Here is a 7,105-nt window from a genome sequence, read left to right on the forward strand (position 1 = left end):
CGATCTTTGTAAAATCTATATAGTGCCTATCTGTTCAACCTTGTTTGTGATCATATTAGTTCCTAATGTTGTACCTGTATGCCCAAAGGAGTTGCTACTCATAATAAACATGGTCACTTTTTTGTACCGAGTTTTAGAAAATTCAATTGGTGAATTGACTAACTTGGGCCCAATGAGATCTTTTCAGTGGTCGTTTTGGATGAATCTCATATTTCCAAGTGTGGTTGGAGATTTTCTATGGTTTTTTCGTTTCTATAATCCTTGAAACCGCTCCATTGAAAGGGGTTATAATATCCCATTGGACCTCTACCAAATAATGATTACCCATCTCCATTCCTTTTTATACGAGTCACAACTAGCTAATTACTATGATCATTTTCATTTAAGTTGTCCATTTTAGTTACACTATCAAGTATCAACATTAACTCTCATGTTGCTATTCGGAAAATATATAGCCATGATTACCTTCCCATCATCATCGTCAACAACTTTGGACTTCCCTGAATCTATGAAAATATGTGTCTAAACATTAATCATATTTGTTTTAGAACTCACATGGTTGGCACTTACTCATCTGTGAAAATTGTTGTCCATCAATAACCTTGTTTTCTGTTTTTCTACATTCACGTGCGTAATGTCCATATCAGCCACATTTAGCGCAAATCATATGGAGACCTTCATAGTGGCTCTTGTACCAATTACTACACATCCAAACTTTACTTATCACTAGTTGAGTAAGACCTATCTCCATATACACTCTAGCAAAACATTATCACTTGACATTATATTTGTATATATCAACACACAATGGCTTTCTAGTCGTTGGTGCCACCGGGTTCAAAATACTAGGATCAAAATATATTAGGTTCAACCTTGGGAACCTAATGCACACAAGGGTTTTATTAACCTTTACCAAGGGAGGAGTTCATTGAAGGCGATACAGGTAGTTGGTTCGTCGATAATATATGGAGGAAAATTGGTAATGGTCTTCAAACTCTTTTTTGGCAAGATGTTTGGGTGGGTAATTAGAGTCTTAAAGAGGTCTTTCATAGATTATTTAATCTAGCTAGGAACAAGCTTCCTTGGGTGGAAGATTATAGCTATTGGAAGAATGATGTGTGATCTTGGGAAATTCCATGGAGAAGACCATTGTTTGGTAAAGAGGAGCCCATTGCTAGCAGCTTGTATGTCTTGATTCAGAACCATTCATGCAAAAGGGAGATGTTGGATAGATGGAGGTGGGGGCTAGATGCCTCAGGGGTCTATGTGGTTAAATCTACTTACTTGGCTCAGGTGAATCAACAACAATCTCCTCTAGGAAAAATTTTAAAAATTTGTTGGATTAATTATGTGCCTTCAAATATCAGTTGTTTTGTTTGGAAACTTATTAGAAGAAGGCTTATGACAAAGGATGAGTTGTTTAAGAGGAATATTATAGTGAGGGTAGATGATTTGATATGCACTTTATGCAAAAAACATGTCGAATCATTTTATCACTTATTCATATCTTGCGAGTTTGTTTCAAGTGTGTGAAAATGTTATTACTCTTGGTTACAAACACCAATTACTTTCCCTTCAACAATTCTTTTGTTCTTCAATCTTCATGGTTCTCTTGAAAGAGGTAGAGGCGCACAAGTTTGGAGAATGTTGTGGTTTGTGGTTGTTTGGTCAGTTTGGGTTATGAGAAATGAAGTGATTTTCTTGGAGAAGGAGGAGCCTCACCTTTTTCATTTAATTCAAACTAGATTGGATTTGATTCACCTCTTTTGTAAATAAAAATTCTTAAGCTTTTGAAGATTGATGTATGAATCCAAAACTCTGTATTTCTTTAGCTACTAAAAATATCATCAGTTGATCTTTCTTTGTATTGGTGGGCACCCCTTGTGCATAGTTTAATACATTATTTCTTTATATAAAAAATAACCTTTACCATGGGCAATGCACATTTTGACAACTATGTGCTAACGACAAGGCAATGGTCATAAATAACGATGGAAACAATTGAGACTCTCTATTAGGAGACTATCACTTGACATATAATAAGCTAGACTAGACTTTTTTCTTATACATGCCACATTTTAAGTTTTTAAAAATCCTATATTATAAAATATTCATATTATATTATCTTGAATATAAGTGTTGTGCAATGACTCATATCTCTAGATAACAACAATACAAGTTATGGGTTTGGGCTGATGTAAACGGGTTGGAGTAGAGGGCTATATATATTGATGTTATGTAAACCTATTGTAACAAGGAGAAGAATAGTAAAACACTAATCCTTATTCTCTAATAATATATAGTGGTAGCCGCTAAACGCACCCGGGGACGTAGGCACAATTGGCCGAACCTCGTTACCAAATCTCTTGTGTTATTCTCTTGTCTCTATACTCTTTACTATTTGATTGTTCGCTTGTTCCCAACAATTGGTATCATATGGCTCTTAACCCAGGTGCCAAATTCGAGGTGGGGAAGTTCGATGGAACTGGTAATTTCGGATTGTGGCAAAGGAGGGTTAAGGATGTGTTGGCTCAACAAGGTCTATCAAAGGCGCTGCGTGAGAATAAACCAGAGGGTATGGATCAACTGGATTGGGAAGAGTTGAAGGAGAAGGCTGCGGGAACCATACGACTCTGTCTATCAGATGAGGTGATGTATCATGTTATGGATCTGACATCACCAACAGAGGTGTGGGAGACATTAGAGAAGCGGTTCATGTCCAAGTCTCTAACAAATAAGTTGTATTTGAAACAGAGACTCTATGGCCTGAAGATGCAGGAAGGTGCTGATTTGCAACAACATCTCAACAGTTTTAATCAAGTGATCAATGACTTGCAGAAACATGATGTGAAGGTTGATGATGAGGACAAAGCAATAATATTACTGTGTTCTTTGCCAAATTCCTATGAACACTTGGTGACAACATTGACATACGGAAAAGACTCAATCAAACTGGATGATATCACATCTGTACTTTTGTCACACACTCAAAGAAGACAGAATGTAGGTGAAGGGTCTCAGAGTGATGGTATGTATGTGAAAGGGAGCCAAGCGCGTGGGCGGAGACAAGGCAGAGGAGGTCCTGCCAAAGGAAAAAGACCAAATTTCAGGGGCAGAACACCAGTAGAGTGCTATAAGTGCAAACAGACTAGGCATTATAAAAAGGATTGTCCTAATGAATGGAGTCCTAGCAAGCCGCTGGGGAAAGATGAAGTATCTACATCTGCAGATGTTGCACAGAAAGATGACTCTAGTTACAATAGTGAAGTTGATCTACTATCTGTATCATCAAATTATAGTACAGATGAATGGATACTTGACACTGGTTGTTCTCATCACATGACGTCAAACAGAGAATGGTTCACCACATACATGGCAGGCAATTTTGGTTTCGTGTATCTCGGAAATAATAAAGCATGTGAAATTATTGGTATGGGAGAACTCAGAATTGTGATGGATGATGGTGTAGTGAAGACGTTATGCGAGGTCAGGCACATACCAGATTTGAAGAAGAATTTCGTTTCTTTGGGGACATTGCAGGCCAAAGGGTTTAGCTATAGAGCTGATGGGGACAGTGATATTCTTCGAGTATGCAAAGGTGCTCTGACTGTGATGAAGGGTAAAAGGACTACAGGGAACACTTACAAGTTGTTAGGGAGAACAGTTGTAGGTGGAGTTGCTGGAGTGGCTGAAGAGATCTCAGTAGATTCAGACCATGGTGCTACAAAATTATGGCACATGTGTTTGGGACATATGAGTGTGCATGGCATGACAGAACTATGTAAAAGAGGACTGTTGAGGGGAGTCAGCAAATATGTGCTTGGAAAACAAACACGGGTTAGTTTCAAGGCTGACCAACACAGGACTCGAGACATTCTAGATTATGTCCATACTGATGTATGGGGACCCACTCAGGAACCATCCCTAGGAGGTTCTAGGTATTTTGTTACTTTCGTTGATGACTTTTCTCGCAAGGTCTGGGTATATTTTCTGAAGCATAAGTCAGAATTCTTTGCCAAGTTCAATGTTTGGAAGGTAGAGGTAGAGAACCAGACTGGTAGGAAAATCAAATACATGAGGTCAGATGATAGTACGGAGTACAAAAACTCACAGTTTCAGAAATTCTGTGAGGAACATGGCATTTAGAGACATTTTTTAGTGAAGAAGACTCCTCAACAGAATGGTGCTGCAGAGAGGATGAACAGAACTCTTACAGAGAGGGCCAGATGTATGAGACTGGATGTTGGACTTTCCAAAGGATTTTGGGCAGAGGCACTTAGTATGACATGTTATGTCATCAATAGATCACCACGAGTTTCATTGGATGGTAAAGTTGTAGAAGAAGTGTGGACAGGTAACTCAGTCAATTATAATATGTTACGCATATTTGGTTGTCCTGCTTATATACATGTACCCAGTGATGAACGATCGAAACTTGATCCTAAGTCAAAGAGGTGTATCTTCATTGGATATACCAAAGGTGTGAAGGGGTTCAAGTTCTGGGATCCAGTTTCCAGAAAGGTGGTGTTGAGCAGAGATGCAGTGTTTGATGAAGATTTCATGATGAAACAGTCAGTTTTGACAGAGGTGCCCATGCCAAATGGAGAGACTTTGGGTTCAAATATGATTCCAGTGAGCAATGAAATGGTTCAGGTGAATAAAGGCAAGGAACCATGCACTAGTTCAAGTCAAGAACATGATGATTCTCAGGCAGAGAGTTCAGGTGTGCAGGAGTATCTACTTGCTAGAGACAGGGATAGACGTCATATCAAACCTCGGCTTTGAGGATATGGCTTCAGTTGCTCTCCATATCAGTTCAGGAGATCCATGTAGCTTTCAAGAGGCTATAAACAGCCAGGAGAAAGAACAATGGATGGGTGCCATGATGGAGGAGATGGAGTCTTTACAGAAGAACCAAACTTGGGAGCTTGTTCCATTGCCCCCAGACAAGCGTGCAGTTGGGTGCAAGTGGGTGTACAAGAGGAAGCCAGCAGTATCAGAAAAAGAAGGAGAAAAGTTCAAGGCTCGTCTTGTAGAAAAAGGGTATTTTCAGCATAAGGAGATCAACTACAATGAGATTTTCTCCCCACTGGTGAGATACACTTCTATCAGGGCAGTGCTTGCCTTGGTAGCCAGCTGGGATATGCACTTAGAACAGATGGATGTGAAGACTGCCTTTCTCCATGGTGAATTAGAGGAGAAAATTTACATGACACAACCAGAGGGGTTCAGTGCACCTGGACAGAGTCACTTGGTTTGCAAGTTGAAGAAGTCTCTATATGGGTTGAAGCAGTCTCCCAGACAGTGGTACAAGCGGTTTGACACTTATATGTTGAAGCTTGGTTATAAGCGTTGTGAGTATGATTGCTGTGTTTATGTGAGAAGCCTTGACGATGGTTCGTTTATTTTTCTGTTACTTTATGTTGATGATATGTTGATTGCTGCTAATCATTTGAGTGATATCAATGAGCTGAAAGTCATGCTAGGTAAGGAGTTTGACATGAAAGATTTAGGGGCTGCTAGGAAGATTCTTGGGATGGAGATTCACAGGGATAGGGGAGCTAGAAAACTATGGCTCTCCCAGCAAAGCTATGTTGAAAAGATCTTAGAGAGATTTGATATGAGCAATGCTAAAGTAGTGAGCACTCCATTGGCAAATCACTTCAAGCTTTCCCTAGATCAGTGTCCAAAGACAGATGAAGAGAAGAAATACATGTCAAAGGTTCCATATGCCAGTGCAGTGGGTTGCTTGATGTATGCTATGGTTTGTACTAGACCGGACTTGGCACAAGCAGTTAGTCAAGTATGCAAGTACATGTCGAAACCAGGGAAGCAACATTGGGAAGCAGTCAAATGGATTTTCAGATATTTGAAGGGGACTACAGGTCTCGGTATCATGTACCATGTGGCTTATGGGGCTAGTAAGAGTTAGGCATTGAGCAAGGTGGAGTTCCGCTGCATTGTGACAGTCAGAGTGCTATCTTCTTAGCAAAGAATCAGGTGTATCATGCTAGAACCAAACATATTGATGTGAGATTTCATAAGATCAGAGAGTTGGTAGCTTGTGGGCAGATACTATTGCAGAAGGTTCACACTTCAGAAAATGCAGCTGATATGTTAACCAAACCGGTTACTGTGGACAAGTTCAGGCATTGCCTGAGCTTGTTGAACATTCACTGATGATGGACTATGGAGCGCCCCCAACCCAATGGCGGAAGATGGAGATTGATGATATTCGCCAAGGTGGAGATTGTTGTGCAATGACTCATATCTCTAGATAACAGCAATACAAGTTATGGGCTTGGGCTGATGTAAAGGGATTGGGGTAGAGGGCTATATATATTGATGTTATGTAAACCTAATGTAACAAGGAGAAGAATAGTAAAACACTAATCCTTATTCTCTAATAATATACGCTCAACGCACCCGGGGACGTAGGCACAATTGGCCGAACCTCGTTACCAAATCTCTTGTGTTATTCTCTTGTCTCTATACTCTTTACTATTTGATTGTTCGCTTGTTCCCAATAATAAGTAATATTATTATATGCGTATTTTTAATATAAAAATGTATGCAAACATAAAATTTATTTGTTATGGTTAAATGGACCTAATAAAAAATAGGTTTATTAGCCTATTTAAATGCATACATGATGTCATATTTTAAGATCTTATAATATAATAGATCTTTAAATAGGCTATCAGAACATGTGAAACCTAGGTTTTGAAAAACAAATTAAATAGGTAAAACATGAGGCCCATGCTCCTATATGCTCTATAAACTTGATCTTTTTAAGGTAAAGTCTAGCCTCACTTATTTGTACCCTTAGTCACAAGTCAACCAATATCCTCTTTCCATGACTTTCTTTTGATCTGACAGTCTTTCGAATTTAACAATGCAAAACCCATTGTTTGTGTACAAGATATCAAAAGTTAGAGACATTTTCAACATTGTTTTAAGACACTCATTTATTGCAAAGAATCCTAGACTTTTATCGATTGAACATCTTTCCAAAGGTTACCCTCATCTTTCACTTCAACTTGTCTTACGTTTGATGCCAACATATCCACTTCTTTAAGGGTGTGTTTGGGGTACCATTTTGGGG

The sequence above is a fragment of the Lupinus angustifolius genome, chromosome LG08 (genome assembly GCF_001865875.1).
Source record: "Lupinus angustifolius cultivar Tanjil chromosome LG08, LupAngTanjil_v1.0, whole genome shotgun sequence".
Lineage (NCBI taxonomy): Eukaryota > Viridiplantae > Streptophyta > Magnoliopsida > Fabales > Fabaceae > Lupinus > Lupinus angustifolius.